Raw genomic sequence first — 27,313 nt, 5'->3', positions numbered from 1 at the left:
CATGGAATAACTGAACTACAAATATTTTATTCTAAAATTGTTTCATTAAAAGTGCAACAGTTTTTCTAGCTTGAATGGCCATAACGGTCATATTGACCATATGCATTAGGCTACAGACAGTGTATAATTTCTGTGTTTGCTCCTTTTTCACGCTCTTGAGAATCACCAAAACAAAGGACACTTTGGATAAATGTCACAAGGTAGGCCTTGTTCAAGTGAACATACTTGGAGGAAAATATTTCCATTATAATTTTATGGCATGACATTTTTACTCACTAAAACAAATATTGCTTTCTATATCAGTTTGTTTTCCTGCAATTTAGTGATTTGTCATGTTCTTTTCCTTTGACTGTCAGATTAACTGTTTTGGCCATTTTGGAGTATTTGCATTTCGTAGGTGTCAATAAAGCATTTACAATGCAGTGAAATGCATATTGGTGATGTTTTCATATGTTATTGGATCCTAAGATCCAAGGAAGTATTAATTTGTTTGTTTTTTACAAAAGAAAATAATATAATATTAATCTAATTTTAATATCTATCTGTAATTACAATATCAGATACTGTGGTTGTCGAACTAATACTATATACCATTCATTAGAAGAGGAAAATATAAAATACCTATCCTAACATTACAGATCAATTTATTCTTCTATTTTATATTGATATGCAAATGATGTATGAACAGTCAGAATGAACTGCATGGCCATTTTAGTAATAGAATTCTGGCAGTACGTGTGTTAATGTCTCAGATTTTGGCTATGTGTGTGGAAATGATGCCTCCTCTAAAGATTCCCTGAAAATGCTGGCCTGTGCTGTTGATATGATATTCTGAATGTGTCATTACAGATTTTCTCAATTGCTTGAACACAAAAACTGGTTAATGTAGCACAGAAATCCATATCCTTACGTCATTCCCAAAAACACACACCTTTCCCATGACGGTAAACACTATTAATCTGTTTCCACACATTTCAGTATTCAAAACTCTTCTGCAAAACCTTACACAAAAGTGAACAAATAAATCATTCATTGCACTATATATTCATTCAGCAAACGCATGCTCTCATTATAATTAACTCAAGTCACCATAATGAGAATTGCAGGATCAATAAATAGGGCCTAGTGGCATATCCATGTGCTTTGGAACAATGAATCCTAAAAATGCTGTAGTATATTGCAACTATTTCTAGTGGATGTTTTTAGATATTGGAAAACACAATAACAAAATCAAAGACACTCCCATGATCAACCATGGTCGGAAAAGTTCTTAAACTTTCAAACATTGGCAGTTTTTTCACTTCCTGGGCACCAATATTGCTGAGGACCTCAAATGTGAGCTGAACAACAGGCTCACTCACCAGGAAGTCTCAACAGAGGATGTCCTGCGGCATCTCAAGAACTACAAACTACCAAATCCAACGGTGGTGCACTTCTACACTGACATCATATCTACACTCTATCCTCAGCACCTCCATAACCGTCTGGTATGCTGCTGCTACCACTGCCAAGGATAACTGCATACTGCAGTGTATTATTCGCTCTGCTGAGAAAGTGATTGGCGGTAACTTGCCATCCCTACAAGACCTGCACGCCTCCAGGGCCCAGAGGCGGGCAAGAAAACTGTGGCTGACCCCTCCCACCCTTGGCATGAATTATTTGAATCGGTGCCCTCCGGCAGGACGCTGAGATCCATCAGGACCAAAGTACAATTTCTTCCTGATGCAGCTGGCCTCATCAAGGGACTCAAGTCCCTCACTGACACTGACTGTAATGCTGACCCCCATTGACACCAAACAATCATATAGAACCTCATTCATATTAGTAGTAAAGGTAGGGTATAATCTGTCATATAATCTGTCAGAATGGTGATTTATGACCCTGGAGGGCCAACAGAAGGGTGACAGGGTCCAGCAATTCTATAAACCTCCCAGGGATTTTAACTTTATCATCTGTGGTGCAACAGATGTCATACAACTGGTGGATTTTACAATCTGTGTGTAGAATGGTGTTTGTGTTTTTCCACAAGCACAGAATTACGTGTGGGAAACAATCTTTTTCTGTTTAAGATATAAAGAAGGGGTCGGGACTTACGATTTGGAGAGTTTCAGCCCATTTTTCATTTTAACAAGAGATGGGCCATAAGATCAGATTTGCCCTGTAGTTATTTAATAACCACTATTACAGACTGTAGTATATGCAGGTTGAAAATTATCCCACGTTTCATGGTTTGTAGTCCAAAACAGTACTACATCAAACAAACATAAAACAAACAGCTATGATTTTGAAGGAACAGTCATGGCCTGGGCCGACCACACATTATGCTTAGGTTGATTGTGTCACGGTTGAGGTATAGAATATTGTTAAAAATAAAAACAAGGATTTTGGTACATGTGCAATGGTGAATTTTGTAATAAAATATTTTGTTTTAAGTCAGCATTAACTTTTAAGTTGATTATATAGCAAAACTTTCCAAAGTTGCCTGGAAGGTAGCATTTAAATTTGCATGAACAACGGTGAATCATTGACAGGTGAAGATATTGTAAAGGCGTCTGGTGGACAGTGTCTCGAACCCGCAAGCTTCGGCTCCCCAGGCGGGATATCCCTTTTGGAGGGGCGTGTAGTGGCCTTACCAAGGTCACTACAATATGTTATTTCAGGTAATCAAAATATTTCTAAAGGCGTCTTTTGAAATTGTACAACGGGGATCAACGCAAGATTGTTTTCTTCACATTGGTAGAAATGTTAAATTTGCAATGACTGTTACAAACTAGTATTTGAAAATACCTGTCTGTGTTAGTGTGGGCGGATGCTGTGACGTCCGGGTAAGATGTGCTGCATTCTCGTAATGACCAACTCGTCAAAATCGATTTTTGATTACTGTATTATGGTCTTGTGTTTGTTAAATGTTGAAGAGATTAATGGCGATATGGTGACAATAGCCAGCGTTTATATGTAAGCCAGCCAGCGTTTATTTGAACCATATAGTTAAGTTTTATCCAGAATTGTAATCATTGTAGCTTGTATAGTTCCAACACAATTTGTAGAGCGATGACATGTAACCAATGACAAAGTTAAGAGGCGTGACCTGTTGGAAGCGCCCTGGATGCGATTTAAAGACAATATTAAACCCCACTGCATCCACAGAAGTAAGCTGTTTGGCAGTGATGCACCAATCGCGTTGGTTGCCAATCGCCGTTAAACCCCACAGAAGAAGTCAGCTGTTTTTTTCTGAAGTAATAGATTTGAACTGTGTCACAATTACAAACGCTTACAAATGACACATTTGAACTTTTTAAGAATGTTTAAATACATTTTACGATTGAGCAATCCATGTGCTTTTATCTGTTGTTCATTTTGTCCGTTTAAATCTCTGGTTTATGTTGAGCGGGATTAAACCCATACTTATTTTGTAAACCCATTTTTGGGCCTTCAAATCTTGGTAAGTAGAATTTTAACATTATTGTTAATCACATTTGATTACCTGTATATATTTCAGACCAAGTGACAGCAACAGTGTCAGTTGGACTGGGCGGTTGTGATCTTACACAACCTGAGCAAATACGTTCTGTGTAAGTCTAATTATTTACAGATTTTTTTTTCTTGTACTAAAATGTAATTAACAATTACGACAATATGCATACAGCTGAACCTTTGTACTCTATTTACAAACCAACAGATTGAGGACCCCCGGTGATGATACATAGTACATCACCATAATGGCTTCAGTTATGAACACCCCACTTTGTGGCTGCACAGCGTCAGGGGATTTTTGTTTCATTGTTTTGTTTCATGCTTGAAAGCTGAAGGTAATACATATTTTATTGTGAACTCATCAAAACTGTGATGTATGTAAATGTATGTTTGAGTTAGAATATGGTAACCTGTAAGTGGATCGGTATTTACACATAAAGCTAGAGAAATGGCAAAAGATAATGCTAACAACAGACCAGACACAGAACAACCAACAACCTCTACACATAATCAACCGACCACACCCCAAAATACAAATGAACCAACCATTACTTTGCCATTACCATTACAGAGCGATGCACACAATAATCCTCAGATGGAAGGTTTGTTTACCGAGTTTAGCAGCCCCCATTTTTCAAATGATCTAGTTGACTCTCCTTCAAGCTCTCTGATGAAAAGTGCAATGATTGCGATGTTAGAGCTATACAATGTTGAATTACGACAGTTGATACATTTACAAAATATTGGTGAAGTTGGTGATTTTGGCACATTCTATGCATGTATAATGGCAGGCTTGGATGCTTTGAATGTTAGAGATTCAGACTGTACACGGGCCTGGTGATTGTCTTTCAGATTGAGTTGATTGGTTAATCTTTGATATCCCACGTACATGTGACCATGAGTGCGGATGAATATAATGAACGCACTTTTGGTAATTTACTGTTATGCAGAGTAATGCTGAGATTATGATTGATGAATCACTAGAGCTGGTGGTACAAATTGTCAAAAATCATAAGGGTGCTTGATCCTTACTAGTTGAACATCAAGGAGAATGAGAACTATGTTGGCCCCCATCCAGAACCGCATTACTAAGGTGTGAATACCATGATGGCTAAAGAAAAATATGAGTTTTTGCAATGGTATGCAACTGTTTCCGCAGACCCCTTTGTCATGCAGGATAAAATAAAGTCTGACTGCGTGGATGATGTGGTCCTCTTGAGAGAGGGTTGTATGCGCTACAGACTCAAGCTACAGACTCAGTGTCGTGGTGTTGACCCATTCCGGTCAATTACAATTGCTTCGGCTTGCATGAAAGTGTTTTGCAACAGATTCCTCACCAAGGACACCATTGCATTGGTCCGCTCAGACAACTACAACCGTTGTCAGAAGACATTCTCAAACAGCTCAATCCAATGGCTTGAATATGTGGCCTCCAATGAGAATATATCAACACAGCACTTCCTGACAGGGGTGAAGTGAAAATCGGTGGCTACTTTGTTGATGGATATGCTGAACTCGATGGGGTGAGCACAGTCTATGATTTCTATGCTGTTTCTGGCACAGTCACCCAAAGTTTCATTGTTCAGCAAGCATCAATCCAGTGACAAAGATTCAGTACGGGTTGATGCACCAGCAATGGCTGACAAAGCTAGAGTCTTTAAAAGAACAACACAATGTACATGTTCAATACATACGGGAGTGTGAGTGGAATCAGCTTAAAAACATCCACAGATTTCAAAGCTTTCTTGAAGACCTTTGATGCTCCAGAGCACCTTGACCCTCGGGATGCTCTTTCTGGCAGTCGTACCAACACAATAAATGGCTCGAGAAGGGGAGACTATTCAGTATAACGATGTCTGCAGTCCGCTGAACACCTACCTTGGTATTGTTAAGGCTACGATGTGTCCACCGAAAGGCCTTTATCACCCCGTTTTACTGCAGAGGGTCGGCGGTAAGCTGTTCTTTCCCTTGTGTAGATTATGTGCAGAGTCTGAAAACCAGGTAACTGATTGTTCACATACTGATTCAGAAAGATCTTTAACCAGTACCTGGGTTTCTATTGAGCTGGTAAGGCTGTTGAGAAAGGTTATCGCATTGTGAAAATATTCAAAGTCTGGGATTTCACCAGGACATCAGATAATCTTTTTGCATTTTACATGAGAACATTCCTGAAGCACAAGCAGGAAGCTAGCGGCTTCCCCCCATCTGTGGTTGACGATGATGCTAAAGACCTGTATATCCGCAAAAATCATTAAAAGGAGGGTGTGCAACTTGACAAGGAAAACATTCTTGTAAACAGTTCTAGGCGATCTTTGACCTAATTGGCTATTAATAGTCTTTGGGGTAAGATGGGCGAGTGGACTAACCTTATGAATACAATGCTAATTACAGATCCGGAGGGGTTCAGCCACTACCTTTTTATCCAGTGAAATAGAAGTTGTTTTTTCTCTTTCATCTCAGACACAGTTGCGATAGTACAGTGGCGTTACACAAAACAGACACCAATCAAACCACGTAACTGCAAAATTTGTATTGCCAATTTCACAACCACTTATGCTAGACTCGAGTTGTATTCACTCATGGAGAAGTTGGATAGACGTTTACTCTACACAGACACTGATTCAGTTATCTTTGTCACACGCCACGGGAATTGGGTGCCCCTACTGGGTGAGTTGATCGAGGAGTTACCAGATGGTGACAGCATAGCTCAATTTGTTAGTGGTGGGCCAAAGACGGTTACAAAATCGTTAATGGTCTGACCTGTCTCAAAGCAAAAGGCATTATGCTCAACAGCTACAAAACAACCATTGTTAACTTGGTGACGCTAAAATGTCTAGTTGTTAACTTTGTATGAGGCGAGGGTGGTGATGATGACCACATCTTTGCTAATGCAGACACAATTGTGAGAGATAAAAGAACATTTACATTGAAAAACCAAGTATTGTCTAAGCGTTTCTGAGTTGTGTACAACAAGCGTGTACTGCTCCCTGATTACAGCACAAGGCCTTACGGGTGCTAAATCACATTCTAGGATGGATAGCGGTTTTACCCGCGACTTCAACACCCACTCAGCTGAGTCATTAGTGGCCCCAGTAACTCGGGTAAAACATATTTTGTGAAAAAAGTTGTTGGATAATGCTGACGTTGTTTTCTCCAAAGAAATGTAGAATATCGTCTGGGATTATTCATGTTGGCAACCGCTGTATGACGAAATGTTGAAGGTGAGGGGGATTACTTTTATAAAAGGTCTACCAACATCGCTGTGTGATGACAATCTGCTACCGATTCAGAAAAACATCCTTTTAATTATTGACGATTTAATGAAAAGTGCATCAGAGAGTTTGGAGATGGAGAGAGTTTTCACACAATATTCACACCACCGTAACCTGAGTGCAATTTAACTTGTCCAAAACATGTTTGTTAAAGGGAAATCTAGTAGAACTATTAACTTGAACACAAACTACCTCATCTTGTTTAAAAACCCTGTGACAATCAGCAGATTAGTATTTTAGGCAAACAGATATTTCCCGGTCTTTCTCGATTCTTCATGGAGAGTTTTAAAGATGCAACACATCCGCTTTTTGGTTATTTACTTATGACTTTAAAGCTACAACACCAGAAGACTACTGTCTGAGAGCGGGGTTATTTTCAGGGGATTAGCCTGTCGTGTACGTTCCTAAGAACGTTTGATCATGTATAAACGCATTCGTAGAAATGTACCACTTTTGAAGATGTCATTTAAGGCACCGGCAAGTCAAGGAAAAGTTATTTTAGAATCAGCCTCCACTGATCCCATTCTATCACTCTGTGAAATAGCGATTAATCTAAGACGCAGCAATATACCCTTGACAAAATCACAGCTCTGAAAAGTCAAATTATATACACGTCTAGAAAGAACACTTCAGTCGCAAGGAATAGAAAAAACATCAACCAATCTGGAGGTTTTCTACTACCGTTACTAAGTGTTGCAGTTCCATTCCTAACCGGTCCAATTGCATTGAGACAGGGTTAAACAACATGGATCATGCTCAGAAAATGTTTCTGGTGCCACGATATCAGTTAGAAAAATTGAGAGAATCCAAAACGACTAGCAACGATGTAAGACAATCTGTTAAATATGATTTGGACTCATTGATTTGCAAAATACTGTAGAAGCCTGCTATGGATTTACATGAGAAAGCTAAAAGATACTCTGCCATTTTACAAAGATTTTTGACTGTTGTGAGACAGGGGGTGCTTGATACAAATACACAGACTTTAAGTCTACCCGGGTCTGAGACTGGGTCTGATGTAGTAAACGTGACTGAGACTAAGCAAACTGTTGACCGAAATGTTAACCTTGTTGATGACATTTTGGATAATGTGCTTGCGAGGCGTAGGAAGAATGTTGAATATATTCTTAATAGAATGCACATGTCTAAAGATTTGACTTTATGGAATTCAAATGGTGAATTCATTTTCAAAGGAGAGATAATCATGGGTTCACACCTGTTGGATCTGGTTAAAAGTGTGACAGCAACCAATATAATTGCTGACGATAGAAGGCCGTTGGTATGCCTTTTACAACTATTCCAAATGCACTTGTAAGGCGTAAAATCAATTTGTATAAACAAACGTCTGGCAAAACAAAGGATGATTTAGCCACTCCCCCAGCAACTGGTTATCAACCAACCAAAGCTTTCTTTGTACCCCCTTCCATTTTAATGTGTTTTTATTTTATGCTTATTTATAATTTGTGATTCATTGTCAAAGTGTATGTTTTACCTTGAATAATTGTTGTATGAAAAATACTATGTAGACATTGATGTGGTTTTACAAATTATTTTATTTTTGAATAAAAAAGTTGACATACACATTCATTACTTTTCTATTTCTTCAACAAGCATGATTCACAAGATTGAACATGTTGTATGCCATTAAACATTTGCTTATCACGCTTACTCTGGTACATCTTAGCTACAAACGTTGAGACTAGCGCATAATTATCTCGTAAATCATCAATATAAAAAGACATAGCATCTTTATAACTCAGACCTCTTGTCATTAGATAAAGAACACACAATGTTGTCCACACGTGGTTGAAACCATGTCCTGTACTTGTTCTGAACTGTATTCCACATTCTCACAGGTTTGCAGAAAGGCATTGATAGACTTGGGAAAATATGTAATATCCAGGGGGTTTCCAAATTCCAAAATTAAACCTTCCAATGCTATTGTCTGTTATGTATTTAGCCAGCAAAGGCCCCTCTGGGTGATTGCTCGGGTGTGTATTAACAATCATCATTGATGCAACATCTCGGACTGGTCCGCTAGGTAGTTGGTCGCATGCCAGCACACCATAAAAATGAGTCCTACATGAAAATTGGTTCACCACTCCGGTCAACTCTGCTGTATTCATTTCAACACTGTTTTCCTGATGGTAGTCAACCATGATTTGTCGCCGGGTTTACACTTCGATAAGGGAGTCAAAGATTGAATAAACAACCAAATTGATTGTGTGAGTTAGTGGTTGTCTGAACATCATCTCAAGTCGTACATTCCCTGACTTGATCAAGGATAGGTGCTGACCACATTCCTCATCCGGCGCGCAGTTGAATGCATAAAGGGCATAGCCGTGTGTTAGATTCTGTCCAAGTTTGATCCATGAACAAAATAAATACAACCAGAAGTCAGGGGAGAGCCATCTTTATTCAGCATGAGTCTATGATGTTTTCCTTCCATTTCTCATTTCTCTCTCCCATAATTACAGAGGCAACACTGTCTTTATGCCAGAATACATAGGAGGTGGCCAGTGGTCATAACCAACCATTACACATTCCAATACCCTCCAATAAGAAAGGTTTATCCTACAACAGACCCTTGTATGGTATGTTCCAACCTATGGTCAATGGACCTATCCATATAGCCTATGTCAGTCACATGGGCAACTCCTAGCAGGAGGAATGGACAGAATGTATGGACAGGATGTGTGGGGCCCATCAGTAACAGGCAACATGTCCGGTCTATGGTCCTTCTTTCAGAGTTAGTCAGCACATCTGTGTTGTGTTAAGTTTCTCATGCCAATTTCCCATCACGTGTAAGAAGTCCAACCTGTCAATAGCCAAGGCTTGGTCCTTTAAGTGTTTTCCTGAAGCTAAGGCCAATTGGTAAAATTCACACACTGCTGACCCTGTTGTGTAATTTGGTTGGAATGGTTTGCTAGGAAATTGCTGACCGTCTACATACATAGCCATGAACTCCAAATTATAGTGTTTGAAATTAAATGGATTTTTTTTGTAACTTCCAGCAATCCGATGACAATACATTTTGTCAGAAGTCCTAGAAATAGGTTTTCCTGGTTGCAAACGCAACCCCCTGCCGGTAAACTAAATGTCTTCACACACTCTTTCAATTGGGTACTTGGCAGTGGTTGAGTGTCCAAGTTTCACGGCTGGCGAAACAGACACTTTCTTGACAAATAGTGATAATATATGCAAACGATAACGCACATCCCCTGCCCCCATAAGGCAGAACTCATCTTTACCACGGACCATCCTAACCTTTATGTCAACGTCGTTTAACATGAGTTTCTCTTGAAAGAAGATATCACTATGAACAGGACCAATCATTTCAAATGTTGTACTATCCGCTGAATAGGCAGCCCTTCCATCGTTCTCGCCTGCAGGGTCCGTAACATCCATGTGACCTGCGGCGTCCTTTTAAAACAATCCAGGTGAAAACTGTGCCTTTAATGTATCACATCCATAATTCAGAATGCTCTCTATAACAGCTCTGTAGTGGTATGTGTTGCTACTCTGACTAATTAAACGATCACCCAAGGAGACATCCACTTGTAAAAATAGGGTGGCTATCGGATATTTGATAACTCCAACACGTGCTCCGGCATCAATATTAGTTCTGTCCGGTTTAGTGACTTTTACATGTAGGCACAACAAAGTATTGTTTAGATCAACATAGTCTTCGCCATTCCCTGCAATAAAGAACTCCAAAGGGTCTGTATTTCAATTCATGTATTTTCTCAATAGATGTCTGTGTGAAAGGAACTGTGAATAAATCCAACTCTGTTTTCATACATTCACCAGACATACGGTGTAGGAGTGACATCTACGGTGTAGGAGTGACACCGCTGTTTTGTTTGTCGTGACATAACACTGTTGACAACATCTCCAACTATATTCCTAGCCACATTTTTCAGATGTGGTTTTGCTATTGAGAACCCACGCTTCAACCAAGGTATTGCCATCCAGAAAAGCCCTCAGAAAAGGCCCCCTAGACCAGCCCCATACATTGCAGCGCTACCATGATACCCCGGTAAACTGTTACCGGCCTGTGTTGTGTAGTATCCAACATACCTTTGAGGATCATCATATAGTTTCTGAGGCTGCATCTTATAGTCTAAAATATTGTTTGTCTGGTCTGAAGTGTAATCTTGAAATCACCTTCCCCTCTATGAATGAAACCAGCTGGTTTTGATCAGATTTTACTTCAATACATATCCCATCAAACTGACTCTTACTAAGAGGTACGTAGTGTGGCTTGTCGTACGTCACTGTGACAACTTGGTTCTTTTTCCCTGCAATATGTACAGTTCTGAACAGCAGGACATGACTGTCACCAACATGTTGATAAACAATTATATCTGTCACGATTGTAGAGTAGGAGACGGAGGCAGGCGCAGAAGGGTTTCCCATTTTTTTTTTAAACTAAATAAAGACAAAACCAAACGGAGTGCCGGGCACTGCAAAATACTCAAAAGTCCAAGGGTTCAGGAGCATGGGAGCACACAAACATAACAGGCACAAACGCACAATGACCAACAGTGACAGTGAGAAAATGGCTGAACTAAATACACAGACAAACGAGGAGAACAGAAACAGGTGTGGGCTAAACACAGGTGAAATGAATATACTGATCAACTGAAACAAGAACAGGAAAGACCATACAAGGACAAGACAAGGACAAACAGAAAACACAAAGTGGAACGGTCCCTTCAGGAAGGGACTGTTACAATATCTGTGTAGATGTATAGGGTGTTAAACCCTTGCAGAATATCGGTGGGGAAAGTTCCGTATTATGGGGCGTCCCACCGCTCGCCTGGTTTTAAGCCTAATATCTGTTCCAGTTTTGCACAAAATTTCAAACTAAAATGGGGCTCACCTTTTAGAAACATTTTTTAATTCATCATACCCCATCCATACACCATGTGGTTTTATATAACTGTTGAGCTCTGACAATAGTTTTACTATGCCATTGTAATAACCAGTGTTGAGTTCATATTTCCAAGTTTTGTTGTGATTCGAGTCATGTAGTTCAAATGCGTTTTCACCCCATGTAAAAGTCTTCCACATGTGCGGGTATTGGAATTCTATCAAAGATACTTCCCAATCACCTTTCAAATCTATACCATTGGCAAGTTTTTTGGTATAACTCAAACTCGTATTTTTTAGATAGACATCTCAATGAGTTACTGGGCAGCGTTATGTAGAAGCTCCCCTCAGAAAGTATAGAGTAAAAGGCCGAAACAATGCATGGTTCACTGTAGATCTAGCCAGCTCTCTTCACGAGCGTAATAAGGCCTGGGCAAAAGCCAGGAAAACAAGCCTGGATTCTGATTGGCTGCTCTTTAGGCGACTACGCAATATGTGCACACAGTGGCTATTAGAAAGGCTAAAGCAGACAACTTTTTAACGGAAACTTCAAATAATTTAAATAATCCTTTAAAATTTTGGAAGACGATCAAATCCTTGGCTGGAAATATAAAATAATAACTGGCATCCAGCTGCCACCATGTATTCTTAAGGACTCCCATGAATTATCTGATAAGGCTGAAATGCTTGGTTGTTTTAATGAGCATTTTATTTCCTCTGGTTCCTTATTCGATTCCCTCAACATCTCGCAACAGAATCATCCTAAAGGCCATACTCAGGGTCATACTAGAGTCAGTAATTCTTTTAGTTTTAATCCATTTTTAGTCTCAGAAGTGCATAAAGCCCTTACTCTTTTAGACACTAGAAAATCGGCTGGTCCTGATAACTTGGAGCCTTATTTTCTACAGTTAGCATCTGATTTCATTGCACAGCCTTTGACTTATCTTTTTAATCTATCTCTGGAAACCAATGAAATTCCAATTATTTGGAAATCTGCATTTGTTGTTCCTCTCTTAAAAGGGGGAGACCCGACAGATTTAAATAATTACAGACCCATCTCAAAACTGTCTGTCCTGGCCAAGGTTATGGAAACTCTGGTGAATGAACAACTTAAAGAATTCTTAACTACCAACAATATTCTCAGTGCGTACAGGCAGATGGTCTCACTTCCAGCCCTCTTAGTATATCCAAGGGTGTGCCCCAGGGGTCAGTGCTGGGACCACTCCTATTTATATTATACATCAACATTCTTGATCAAAATGTCTCCAATGCAAAGTTTCATTTCTATGCCAATGATACTGTGATATACTGCTCTGCTCAAACTCCCAACCAAGCTCTCTGTCAGCTACAACTTGCTTTTGATACTGTACAACGTACCTTGTTCGATTTAAAACTTGTTTTGAATGACGACAAAACAAAACTTATGTTGTTTTCCAGTGCAAAATCAAAGTCACAGAACCTTTTACCTATCACCACTTCTCAGGGCTCCGAGATTGAGTTTGTATCTCAATACAAGTATCTTGGTATCCTAATCGATGATTCACTCTCATTTAAACCTCACATTCAGCAGTTGGTGAAAAAACTGAAGCTGAGACTGGGTTTTTATTTTAGAAACAAGTCATGTTTTTCCTTTGAGGCTAAAAAGAGGCTTGTTGCTGCAAACGTTCATGTCAGTGCTGGACTATGGCGATGTTATATACATGCATGCGTCCTATACAAGCTTGAAATTGCTGGATACTGTTTATCACGGAGCTCTGAGGTTTATCACAAACTTTAGAGCACTTACTCATCACTGTTCTTTGTATGATCGGGTTGGTTGGTCAGCATTGTCCACCTGTAGGCTTAATCATTGGTACATTTTCATTTATAAATACTCTTGGTCTGCTTCCCCCATACCTTCAATCTTACATCACAAAGAAAGGTACCGGAAGATATTGTCTTCGTTCTGAGGATCTAATAATTTTATCTGTCCCTCACGTCCGGACTGAATTGGGAAAAGGGGCGTTTAAGTATGCAGCCCCCAGTGCTTGGAATCAGCTGCAAAATGTCCTGAAACTTCAAGCGCCGGTTTCGTTAGTTGGTTTTAAATTACTTTTAAATGACATGCAGGCTACACAAACCGGCTGTAGATGTTATGCCTGACTATTCGGACGATCCTTGCTGTTGTCTATTGCTTGTGATAAACATTAATGAAACTATGATATTTTATGACTTTGAAATTCACTATTTATTATTGCCATAATTTGTTATATGTTGATGTTATGTTTTTATGTCTGCAACCTTGTTAATTGTGCTGCTGTCTGTCTTGGCCAGGACGCTCTTGGAAAAGAGATTTTTAATCCCAATGAGTTATCTTTCTGGTTAAATAAAGGTTATAATAATAATAAAAGAAGCCACCGTCACCCATGCTGATCGCAGTCAATGTAAATGAGTTTCTAGGTCAAGCACTTGTTCCAAGGGTTTCCAGCTGTTGAATTTCTCAGGCCAACCAAGCCATTTTACAAGACTAATTTTCTTCCCTTTCTGTACTTTCTCATCCAGAACTGCTTCCACTTTAAAAGTTACAACTATCACATCACCATCATAATCTTATATTTTATATACAGGAGGTACCCGAGGAATGCATTCTGTTATTGTAAAATATTCATCTGTGTACCCTTTTTCGTAGCCTTTTGTAAACGCTCCTCTCAACTTTGAGAGTCTCACAGTATCCCCATCCCAGAACTTGTAGCTTTGATTACCATTTCTCATTATTGTTGTACCATACAGGTTCTTGAGAACTAATCTAACATATCTCAACGATACTCGCTTTGATGTAATTTCCTGTAGCAAAATGTTTTATGTTGTACTTCATTAACATTTCAAAATGTGAATTAAAAAACTCCTTCCCCTTATCCGTTTGGACTTTTTGTGGTGTTCTTCCTTCTTTTAATGTCTTCAAATGTCACTTTACACATTACACATCCAAGAAATTCAGAAAAGTTCCACAAACATTTAGATTTCTCATAGGGTTTGTTTATATACATGTTTACACCAGAACTGAAGTTACCCATCCTCATACATCAGACTCTTTGCTTTCATCGCACCAGGACGCCACTGCGTCGCATACAGCACCCTCATTAAATCTGTCCATGTATTCATCCCGGTTCTCACTCAGTCTCTGTGTGATGTTCGGCTCCAACTTGAGCTCATGCAGAAAGTTCTCAGTGGCCACGTGAACATCGGTCAGCGGTGCATGAAAGCCTTATGTGTTCAAAGCCTTGATCAACACATGTTTCAGTCGCGGTGTTAAAACTGTCTCCACAATGTCATCATAATGGGTCTCAAAAAAATTATCAGGCGGATCGAGACAAGAATTTCTCGTCTGGCTCGGGTGGTCCACTTCACATCCGATGCATGCTTTGTGGAGAATAGCCGCAACAACGTTTTCCAGAATCATACCCAATGTTGCTTTGATGATCTTTAAAACTTTTGGTACAAGGTGTTTGTCCATTTTGTGATAACTCCTGTTAGCATTTGAAAGGTATGACAGATTAAGAGGTCCTAGCTGATCCCAAATCCAGTCAATCCAATGGTAGTTTCTTTTTTGGTATGCCAGTGGTATCGAGCTGTCGGGGTCAGGGGTTCAATAGAAGGCACACGTCATACAGGAAGTCCATACGTCACACCGGATGTCCCACCCTACAAACCAGATGTCCCACCCACCTGTCAAATCAATCTGGAAGTCCCGCCCTTCAGGGTGAGAAATCACCATTCTGACACATTATACCCTACATTTACTACTCATATTCTTTAAACACTAAATATTCTATTATTGTGTCAATTATTTGTACTGTATTTGGCATTTGGCACTGCATTTTCCTGTTATTTTCTCTGCACTATATGTTTATTGTTATGCATCATCAGTCTAAAGCAAGTTCCTTGTATGTGAAAAGTTACTTTGTAATAAATGTGTTTCTGATTCAAATTTTTTTTGCTATTGTGCTTGAAATGATATAAGAGATAATATTGTAATTATTATTAGAAACAGTATAACAAACTATCAAGTGATTATACAGATAAAAGAGATTATACAGTTGGTCTATGTCCCTAGACATTTATGGACCACATACAGTGGTCTTTGTCCAACACGTGCACATTTTGTGTAATTAGAATATGATACACACTTTGAAATACATTTGGTGACTGTAGGTGAAAGGTGTTCAAATTTATGGTGATTTTAAAATCTCAGGTTTAATGATGCAAATTGTTTTGGTGGTCATAGTCCTTTAAACTAAACAAGTATCATGTTAGTGCCCCATATGCCCCATCACTTTGTACAAGGCTGTTGGTGACAACTTGCCAATCCGCTGTCACAGACACATACTTAGAAAGCCATTAGAGGTTTTGACATATAATTGTGCCTTTTAACCCGTTTACATATAACATATGCCTTTTAACCAACCTATAGGGAGACATGTAAAGGACACAGGTTTGGAGATTGCCAGTTCAATCACACTTATTGTTGATTTTAAGTACATTTTCATAGGTTTCATAAAATGTTTGCTGTACAAAATATTGAAGATGGTGGACATGATTGGTTCTTGATGCAGCTCCTGGGGAGTTAGCCATGTTGACAAAGAATCAGAATTCTGGGTCAGTTGGGGGGGGGTGTAAACAGTGTCAGTGTGAAAAAAACATATTTGGGCATGACCTTTGGTTCCCCCTGTGGAGGAATTGGGTCCAATGTCTATGTGGTAAGTATACATGGTCTATATATTCATAGTTCCACAATGTAATGCACACATGAAGTTTATGGATGCATTTGTTTTACACAGGTCAGCTATTTTGTCCGCAATGTTGTAATATATCCCTTAGCCTTTACCACCCTATAGGGAGACTTTTATAAGACACAGGTATGCCAATAACCAGGTAATTTGGAGTTATTGTTTATTAATTCCTTAGTTTCACCAAGAAACAACAAGACCTCTTAAATATATTGCAAGCCATAAACCAAGGCCAGTTTTGTCATATATCAAATTTCCTTTTCCACAAGCCTTTCTGAAACTACATGTATAAGGCAGATAGTTTTTTCACTATTAAACTATTGACATTTCTTTGTGCTTTTTAGCTTCAGATATGCGGCTGACTGAAGAGAATGTCGAGCTGAGGGCACAGCTGGCTAAAAACAAGACTATAGCAACGCTAGTGTCTTGTGTCTTAATAAAACATTTAATTTGTTGTGAATGTTGTGCAATTTGTCAGTGGTATGTGATGGTGAAGAATGGGCACAATTGGTGGGGGAGTTGTCTTTATCCAATGTTCAGGGTATTCAGCCCCCCCTGGACAACCTGGAATACCTGCGGCAGTTTGATTTATAGTTGAGGCAAGGCAAGGACGTTCAGGACAAACTGGTAAGCAGTTTTCTTTTTATAATTTTTGTAATAATTTTTTGGGAGTGTACTAATGGAGGAAGAAGAGTTAACGAACATTACAACTTTATCTCAGAGTCCATGTGATTTCATTCAATATCTTTTGTCAGGTGGGGGTTGGCCTCAGCCAGGGCTACGCTTTGTCACCAATCCTGTTTGTAACTTTTATGGACAGGATATCGAGGCGTAGTCGGGGTGGGGAGGGGTTGCAGTTCGGTGGGCTGGGGATCTCATCGCTGCTTTTTGCGGATGATGTGGTCCTGATGGCATGTGACCTTCAGCACTCACTGGACCGGTTCGCAGCCGAGTGTGAAGCGGTTGGGATGAGGATTAGCACCTCTAAATCTGAGGCCATGGTTCTCAGCAAGAAACCGATGGAGTGCCTCCTCCGGGTAGGGAATGAGGCGTTACCAAGTAAAGGAGTTCAAGTATCTCGGGGTCTTGTTCGCGAGTGAGGGGACAATGGAGCGGGAGATTGGCCGGAGAATCGGAGCAGCGGGGGCAGTATTGCATTAGCTTTACCACACCGTTGTGACGAAAAGAGAGCTGAGCCGGAAGGCAAAGCTCTCGATATACCGGTAAATTTTCATTCCTACCCTCACCTACGGTCATGAAGGCTGGGTCATGACTGAAAGAACAAGATCGCGAGTACAAGCAGCTGAGCTGCCTTCTCCCTTAGGGATAGGGTGAGAAGCTCAGCCATCCGTGAGGAACTCGGAGTAGAGCCGCTGCTCCTTTTCGTCGAAAGGAGCCAGTTGAGGTGATTCGGGCATCTGGTAAGGATGCCCCCAGGACGTCTCCCTAGGGAGGTGTTCCAGGCACGTCCAGCTGGGAGGAGACCTCGGGGTAGGCCCAGGACTAGGTGGAGAGATTATATTTCGACACTGGCCTAGAAACGCCTCGGGATTCCCCAGTCAGAGCTGGCAAATGTGGCTCGGGAAAGGGAAATTTGGGGTCCCCTGCTGGAGCTACTGCCCCCGCGACCCGATACTGGATAAGCGGATGAGATGAGATCTTTTGTCAAGATATGTCACTAGGTTCAAGTGGTTCAAGCGTTGATATAGAAAACAAAAGTGCATTTGCTTTGACTACATGTTGAACAATCACTCTAGTGTGATTATGCCAATTATGTAAAATTAAATGGTGTTTTCCAATAGCATTTTATTGCATTTTGTTTCAGGATTAAACTTGTTTGATAACATACAACTGAAATATACACTCACCTAAAGGATTATTAGGAACACCATACTAATACTGTGTTTGACCCCCTTTCGCCTTCAGAACTGCCTTAATTCTACGTGGCATTGATTCAACAAGATGCTGAAAGCATTCTTTAGAAATGTTGGCCAATATTGATAGGATATCATCTTGCAGTTGATGGAGATTTGTGGGATGCACATCCAGGGCACGAAGCTCCTGTTCCACCACATCCCAAATATGCTCTATTGGGTTGAGATCTGGTGACTGTGGGGGCCATTTCAGTACAGTGAACTCATTGTCATGTTCAAGAAACCAATTTGAAATGATTCGAGCTTTGTGACATGGTGCATTATCCTACTGGAAGTAGCCATCAGAGGATGGGTACATGGTGGTCATAAAGGGATGGACATGGTCAGAAACAATGCTCAGGTAGGCCGTGGCATTTAAACGATGCCCAATTGGCATTGGTGGTTTAGAAAGCTGCTGAGTGCAGTTATAATGCAGACATGCATGCATTCACATGAACCGTCATACTCACTATGCCTGCCATGGTCAGTTTTTCTTTGAGTAGCCATTGCTTGGTTATATGTGATACAGTAGAGGGCCATCATTAGGAGGTTGATGGTTGAGAATGCTGCTTATTGCACTTACAATATAGTTGATCTGAGCTCTACATGTTACAAAGTGAAACAGTCCTCCCTTTTGCACAAATGTATACAGGATTACCATTTATGCATTTTCCATAGATTCAACATATTACACAAATGTGAACATCCTGTGTAAAGTACATTGTGCAGTGGACCTGTGAGCAACAACTTAAGTGTTAGCTAAACATCCTTTTCTGAGACCTGCGGGTTCTGCTGTGTAGATCTGACCAGTTTTCATACAAATTACATTGTAATGGTTTATCCTTCCTTTGACTTGCACTGTTCAATTTAACAGCATTGTTCTAGAAAATTGAAATTGGTAAATGGAAGTGTTGAATTTTCTATAGCCTGTTGCGGAAAGGGGCATGTTTTAATTTGCATCATGTAGAGGCCAGGAACAAGCACATTTAATTATAGAGTAATGACGTGGTTATGGACTTAACACATTGTTGGGAGGAATATAAGTGTTACATGTCTTGGAATTGATTATCTGAGGTCTAATTTATCCAAAAAGTTGATTTAATTACATAAATTACAGGTGGAACAGGTCCAAAAGAGCACAACAGACATTATTGAAATGTGTATCCAGCTTTGCCCAGATTCTGAAGGCTTTGGTTTCATCCTATCTTGTGGCATGGCCAGGAGAACACTTGCAAAACACTGTCCAGTTTACTCTTGCTAAACAACTGATGTTTCTTGTCTCATCAAACAATATTGTGTTTTCCTTCATCTTGTAATGTTGTGTGGAAACCAACATTAGCTGATGGTTTAAAGGCAGCTAATAGTTATCCTCATCAACAAAAATAATTAACTGAGAAGCTCAAAATTATCAGTAAGTCCTCTTTTGTCTAGTCCATAAATGTTTCAGTGTCTTCAAAATTATTAAACAAAAACATGAATGGGGAGAGTGCTTCTTGTTCCTCCTCTAGAGTTGAGGCCTCTCTGAACATCTGCACAGCACCCTGTATTTCCTCATCATTCATGGGTGAAGACTGGTACCGGTCTCAGAAGAGGCCCATGTTGGCATTTACCCAGGCAACAGCATCCCCCAGGTCAACAATGCATCTTGGCAAATGAAATTAAAGGTATACAGAAGTAGAGGTGTACAAAGTACTCAACTGGGTTTGGCTGTGTTCACCACTTTAGGGATCTAATTACGATCTAAGTATTCAGGTAAATGGAGTTAAAAACTAACCAGTGATCAATAAAATAAAAAGGAAAAGTGTAATTTTACTGGTTAGTTATGAGCTCTGTTTAGGTAATTTAGCTCATCCTTAGCAACTTCCCAAAACTGGTGAAAACAGCCAAATACCTCTACTTTTGACATCACTGCATAGAATATGACCATGACAAGTTATTATTTTGTTTACATTTCAATATAATGTCAACCTAGTATATATGAAGCTAAAAAAGAAATGGATATTTCCTGTTTGCATAAGGTGCATCATGCATCTTTAGTTAGTTATAACGTACCCTAATTGACTAGAGCTGGCTAACAAGTAGCCAACCTCGTCACATAGCTAGCTATATCTTTAAAAGTTATAAGGGTTGTCGTGTTTGTGTTCTGTCACTGGCAAGTTATTCGAATCTCAGATTCAAAGAATTTAGTAAATAAGTGATCTTAGTGAACAAGTTAACTATCCCTAAATACACTCACCTAAAGGATTATTAGGAACACCTGTTCAATTTCTATGCAGCAAAGCATTTGTGAAGCCACAAAACGCACAACCTTGAGGCGGATGGGCTACAACATCAGAAGACCCCACCGGGTACCACTCATCTCCACTACAAATAGGAAAAAGAGGCTACAATTTGCACATGCTCACCAAAATTGAACAGTTGAAGACTGGAAGAATGTTGCCTGGTCTGATGAGTCTCGATTTCTGTTGAGACATTCTGATGGTAGAGTCAGAATTTGGCATTAACAGAATGAGAACATGGATCCATCATGCCTTGCTACCACTGTGCAGGCGGCTGGTGGTGGTGTAATGGTGTGGGGGATGTTTTCTTGGCACACTTTAGGCCCCTTAGTGCCAATTGGGCATCGTTTAAATGCCACAGCCTACCTGAGCATTGTTTCTGACCATGTCCATCCCTTTATGACCACCATGTACCCATCCTCTGATGGCTACTTCCAGCAGGATAATGCATCATGTCACAAAGCTCGAATCATTTCAAATTGGTTTCTTGAACATGACAATGAGTTCACTGTACTGAAATGGCCCCCACAGTCACCAGATCTCAACCCAATAGAGCATCTTTGGGATGTGGTGGAACGGGAGCTTCGTGCCCTGGATGTGCATCTCACAAATCTCCATCAACTGCAAGATGCTATCCTATCAACATGGGCCAACATTTCTAAAGAATGCTTTCAGCACCTTGTTGAATCAATGCCACATAGAATTAAGGCAGTTCTGAAGGCGAAAGGGGGTCAAACACAGTATTAGTATGGTGCTCCTAATGATCTTTTAGGTGAGTGTATATAGCTAGAGGTTGTCATATGGAAGCACTTAATGAAATCTTCGTAATTGACCCTGTAATTGTTCCTTCATAAACGCATGCACTTAATCAAAAACACCACACCAATGGAAACCGTCAATGGGTGTAACTTAATATTAAGGAGCCCTCATATTAAGTTGCGGTCTGCAAATATACCCTCCTCGACATTTTGGAGAAAAACTCTGCGGCCGCAGCATCAAAAAGGTATCAGGCCTCCGGTGAGCCACTGGCGTGTTGCTTGCTGAGTAGCTATTTCTAAGAGCATTTATATAAAAAAAAAAACATTCATATCTTGTAAGAGCAAGACTTTGAAATATATTTCATTGATGCCGTTTTACATTCTTTAGCTCTGAATTGATCCATCAACCCTTTAGTAAGAAGCCCAACATGGTAATCCCTAGATTTTCTGCCCACCCTTGCTATTCCGCTACCAGTATTCCACTCTCATTAGTGCCCTTCAATCTCAGTAAAGAGAAAATACTAAAACATTTTAATAAGCTTATTGTATTTAATCGGTAATACATTTGTTTTATATTTTTCGTGTTTTATGTAGATATGAACAGTTGATTGCCCTGTATTTTAAGTAGGCCTAGTTGTCAGACACCTCAAATAGAATGTTGTTTTGGATACCCATGTAGATACATTTTCTGGCCTTCTTTACCATCAATGTCTGGACAGTGATGTTAATAGAATATTATTCTACCTATAAATCTCTACTAATTCCGTATTCTCATATTCATATTTTTATTATGTAACAATAGTTGTGCATAATACAAGATGTTTAGCATACTACTAAGCTTAAAAGACTGGCAATTTTGAATGGCAGTGTCAGATAGCTGAGGATCGGCCGCAGGTACAGTGATGAGGCGGAGACAGAGGTCCAAAAAGCCCAAAGTGGCATTAATTTACACACATAACTTGCACCAACCATGGTCACAACATTTCAGGTGCTGGTCACATAATTAGAATATCATCAAAAAGTAGATTTATTTCAGTAATTCCATTCAAAAAGTTAAACTTATATAATGTATACATTCATTCCACACAGACTGATATATTTCAAGTGTTTATTTCTTTTAATTTTGATGATTATAACCGACAACTAAGGAAAACCCCAAAATCAGTATCTCAGAAAATAAGAATATTGTGAAAAGGTTAAATATTGAAGACACCTGGTGCCACACTCTAATCAGCTAATTAACTCAAAACACCTGCAAAGGCCTTTAAATGGTCTCTCAGTCTAGTTCTGTAGGCTACACAATCATGGGGAAGACTGCTGACTTGATAGCTGTTCAAAAGACGACCGTTGATACCTTGCACAAGGAGGGCAAGACACAAAAGGTCATAGCTAAAGAGGCTGGCTGTTCACAGAGCTCTGTGTCCAAGCACATTAATAGAGAGCTGGAGTCAGTGCTTCAAGAACCACCACGCACAGACGTATGCAAGACATGGGTTTCAGCTGTTGCATTCCTTGTCAAGCCACTCCTGATCAAGACACAAAGTCAGAAGCGTCTCGCCTGGGCTAAAGACAAAAAGGATTGGACTGCTGCTGAGTTATGTTCTCTGATGAAAGTACATTTTGCATTTCCTTTGGAAATCAAGGTCCCAGAGTCTGGAGGAAGAGAGGAGAGGAATCCACGTTGTCAGTGATGGTTTGGGGTGCCATGTCACCTGCTGGTGTTGGTCCACTGTGTTTTCTGAGGTCCAAGGTCAACGCAGCCGTCTACCAGGACATTTTAGAGCACTTCATGCTTCCTGCTGCTGACCAACTTTATGGAGATGCAGATTTCATTTTACAATAGGACTTGGCATCTGCACACAGTGCCAAAGCTACCAGTAGCTGGTTTAAGGACCATGGTATCCCTGTTCTTAATTGGCCAGCAAACTCGCCTGACCTTAACCCTATAGAAAATCTATGGGGTATTGTGAAGAGGAAGATGCGATACGCCAAACCCAACAATGCAGAAGAGCTGAAGGCCACTATCAGAGCAACCTGGGCTCTCATAACACCAGAGCAGTGCCACAGACTGATCGACTCCATGCCACCCTGCATTGCTGCAGTAATTCAGGCCAAAGGAGCCCCAACGAAGTATTGAGTGCTGTACATGGTCATACTTTTCATGTTCATACTTTTCAGTTGACCAACATTTCTAAAAATCCTTTTTTTTGTATTGGTCTTAAGTAATATTCAAATTTTCTGAGATACTGAATTTGGGATTTTCATTATAATCATCACAATTAAAAGAATTAAACATTTGAAATATATCAGTCTGTGTGTAATGAATTAATATAATATACAAGTTTCACTTTTTGAATGGAATTATTGACATAAATCAACCTTTTGATGATAATCTAATTATATGACCAGCATATGACTACACCTAACTGCCCTCCTTCCATCCCCAATCTTACCCTGTATCTGGTGCCTTCCTTGGGTGTCCACATTCCACTGTTCCTGCCACACATTCCTCACCTCTTTCCATACCACCACCTTAGCCTCTGCCCTGCTCAAGGACACCACCACGTCCACCACCCCCCTCATCAGGGCCTGTTTCGCTAATTTATCGTCTGCTTTGTTTCCCGCCACCCCAGCATGAGCCGGAACCCTCATGAATGCGACCTCCATCCCATCCCTTCTTACTCTATCCTGTGCTTCCAACACCCTGTTTAAAATGTCCTGCCACCTAGTGGACTTGAAAGACCGCAAACTAACCAACACTTCACATGAATCAGACCAAATAACGACCCTATCCAGATTTGTGTCCTCCACCCACCTCAATGCAAACTGCACCGCCAAAAGTTCAGCTGTGTAAACCGCCAAATGACACTAACACCCGCTCCCCTACTACAAAAGCTGCCCCCGTCCGACTCATCCCTGGGTCCTTTGATCCATCCATGAACACCACTACACACTCCGGGTACCCACCCTCCAGGCGCCTCTTAACTACCTCGGCAAACCATAGGCCCAACCGATCCTCTCGCACCATCTCCAATATTCCAAGAACCACCACTGGAGGCAAAAGCGTCAAATCCACTGTAGGACTCAATTTCCTCCCTCAGAAACCTACGTCTCTGGCCAGGGCATCACCCACCCACCCAAAGCTCATGATCTCCCTCCCACAGTGTTCCCAGCACTCCAACAACTCCTCTTTTATAGGGTGCAAACCCCCATGTCACTGCAAATTAGCCCAGTAATTAATTAACAATTGCCTTTTCCTCAAGTGTAATGGCATCTCCCCCACCTCCACCTGCAGTGCTGATACAGGAGATGTCTGAAATGCCCCACTACAGACTCGAAGCCCCTGTGCCTGCACTCTATCCAACCTTTCCAGAGTGCTCACTGCTGCTGACCCATAAGCTATACAACCACAGTCCACCACCGAACTAATTAATGACACATACATGGTCCTCAACGCAGCTCTACCAGTCCCCCAACTTTTCCCCGTCAGGCAGCGCATCACATTCAAAACCTTCTTACACCTCACCACCACCCTCTCAATGTGCTCTCCCACGTCATTCTGGCATCAAAGACGACACCCAGAAACTTGAAAATGTCAACCTTCCCCACAGTCTTCCCATACAACTTAACTTTAACCTTGTTACCCACCTTCCTCCTTGTGAAAATAACCACCTTTGTCTTTTCCACTGAAAACCTAAAACCCCACTGTCTTGCCCATCTTTCCACCCCATCTACCGCTTCCTGAACCTTCCTGACAACATACGTCACATTTCTACACCTCTTCCATAATGCCCCATCATCAGCATACAGCGATCTACCTACACCCTGCTGTACCCAACAGTACACGTCAATAATCATTATAGAAAACAGCACAGGACTGATCATGCTCCCCTGAGGGGTTCCATTCTCCACATCAAATTTCCTGGACATTGCCGTCCCCACCCTCACCTGAATTGACCTACCATACAAGAAGTCTCTAATCCAATTGTTAGTCCTACCACCAACCCCCATGATTCCGAGCTTAATCAGCAGCCCCTCCTTCCACAACATGTGATATGCTTTCTCCACATCAAAAAAGACAGCCACCACTGCCTCCCCATTCACCTGTGCCTTCCTGACCTCCGCCTCTAAACACAGAACAGGGTCCATAGTTCCCTTTCCTTTCCTAAATCCACTCTGATACGGAGACACCAACCCCCTGCTTTCCATGTAAAACACCAATCTCCCCACAATCATCCGTTCCATAACTTTACAGAGATGTGAAGTCAGTGCTATCGGCCTATAGTTGGACGGTCTCGTCAAATCCTTCCCAGGCTTCCTAATAGGCACCACCACCGACTCCTTCCATGCCACCGGTAGCTTCCCCTTTACCCACACTCTGTTAAACAGGCCCAATACTTTGCCCAACATCCCATCACTGAGATGGGCCAACATTACACACCTGATTCTTCCCAGGCCACATCTTCCCCACCTTATACAAAGCCCTCCTCACCTCAGCCACAGTGAAGAGTGCATTCATATCCCCCTCTACGTCCACCCTCCTGTCCAGTGCCCCCGGATACTCCCTCACCGTTCCTTCCCTCCCCCCGTTGTTCATCCCCAGATAAGTTAGACGAGCTATGGACCAGTACAAACACTTTAGCCAGCATTTCTGCTTTTTCTACATCCGACACCCCAACCTCATCCCCATCACCAAGCACTGGATAATCCCACTCCCACCTTACCCCACTCATCCTTTTGATCAAAACCCATACCTCCCCCACCTGCGTTTCCCGCCCAATTGAATCACAAAACCTCCTCCAACAAGCCCTCTTGGCCTGCCTAATAGTTCTCCTCAGCAGTGCCTGACTCTGTTAATACTCAATCATACTCTGCAAATGGTGTGTCCTTTTCTACACTCTAAACACCATGGGACTGCCTTCCTCTTCCCTCTCCTCCCAGAGCCCCCCATAGCCCCCATTGCCGCCCCAACTATTCCTGCCCTCACCCACTCCTCCATCCTATCCACCTCCCTGCCCCCGTCACCAGCACCCAACAGCTGATCACTCCCCTCTCGGAACCGCTTCCAATCTGCTCTATCAAACAGCCACATCCCCACTCCACTCTCCAACTCCTCCTTTTCCAGTCTCCGGCCTACTTTACACCTTATGGGGTAGTGATCACTCCCTATCGCCGAGGCCACCAAAACCTCTCACACACACACAACCTCCGTCCACCCTACTGGAAGCCAACGTCAGATCCAATACCGACTCTTTCCCTGTCCTGAAATCAATCCTAGTCTCACTACCATCGTTAAGGCACACCAGGTTGGCTACTTTCAAGAACCCTTCCACAACTTGCCCATTGCCATCCGTTCGCAGCCCACCCCACAAATTACTGAGCACAAAGTACCAGCCTTTTCCCACCCCCTTTCGTACCTCCCCTATCCCACTCCTTATGTTTACTTGCCTTACCTGTACCGCTATGCTCCATATCAGCTCCACTCTCCCCTTCACTATCACCCATCACTGACCCAGTCACAACACAGCCGTGCCGAACCACCATCATCCCGATAAGCTAGCCCATCCCCCAAACACTAAAACAGGCCTCCTTTTATAGGGAACCGCGGAGATAATTGGGTAAGCTTAATCCCTAGGGGTAATTGGGTAAGCTTAATCCCTAGGGGTCACAACAATGTATCCACCAAACATTCTATATTTACAGGTTTTGTTTTAAATAATTATTACACTATTCAATAAATACTTCTAATCTTACTCCCCCCTTCCCCATGTTATCCAAAAATAAATTTGCATCAACATTACATTAATTCATCACATGTCAAATCACCCCTCTGAAAATATGCCCTTTGGTCTGGCACAGAACCCATTTTATCTGTGCACTAGCTCCCAGGAAATCTTTGCCTGAAGAATTATCGGTCAATTTGGAGGATCGAACCACATGGTAGTACATGCATTTAACATTTAGTTCAGCCAACTA

General features: G+C 41.1%; 1 long non-coding RNA gene across 1 annotated transcript in view; it reads right to left on the bottom strand.

The window, feature by feature from the left end:
* LOC117595589 overlaps positions 1–26,882 on the bottom strand; it is a 94,169-nt gene extending 67,287 nt beyond the window's left edge. The window contains exon 1 of the long non-coding RNA XR_004576847.1: positions 26,791–26,882. This is a non-coding gene — a long non-coding RNA (uncharacterized LOC117595589). The remainder of the gene's footprint in view (positions 1–26,790) is intronic.
* Between the last annotated feature and the right edge of the window lie 431 nt (positions 26,883–27,313).

This window comes from Esox lucius, chromosome 15, assembly GCF_011004845.1.
Source record: "Esox lucius isolate fEsoLuc1 chromosome 15, fEsoLuc1.pri, whole genome shotgun sequence".
Classification (NCBI taxonomy): domain Eukaryota; kingdom Metazoa; phylum Chordata; class Actinopteri; order Esociformes; family Esocidae; genus Esox; species Esox lucius.
Note: the sequence above shows the minus strand (reverse complement) of the source record. Positions and strands in the feature narration are given on the sequence as shown.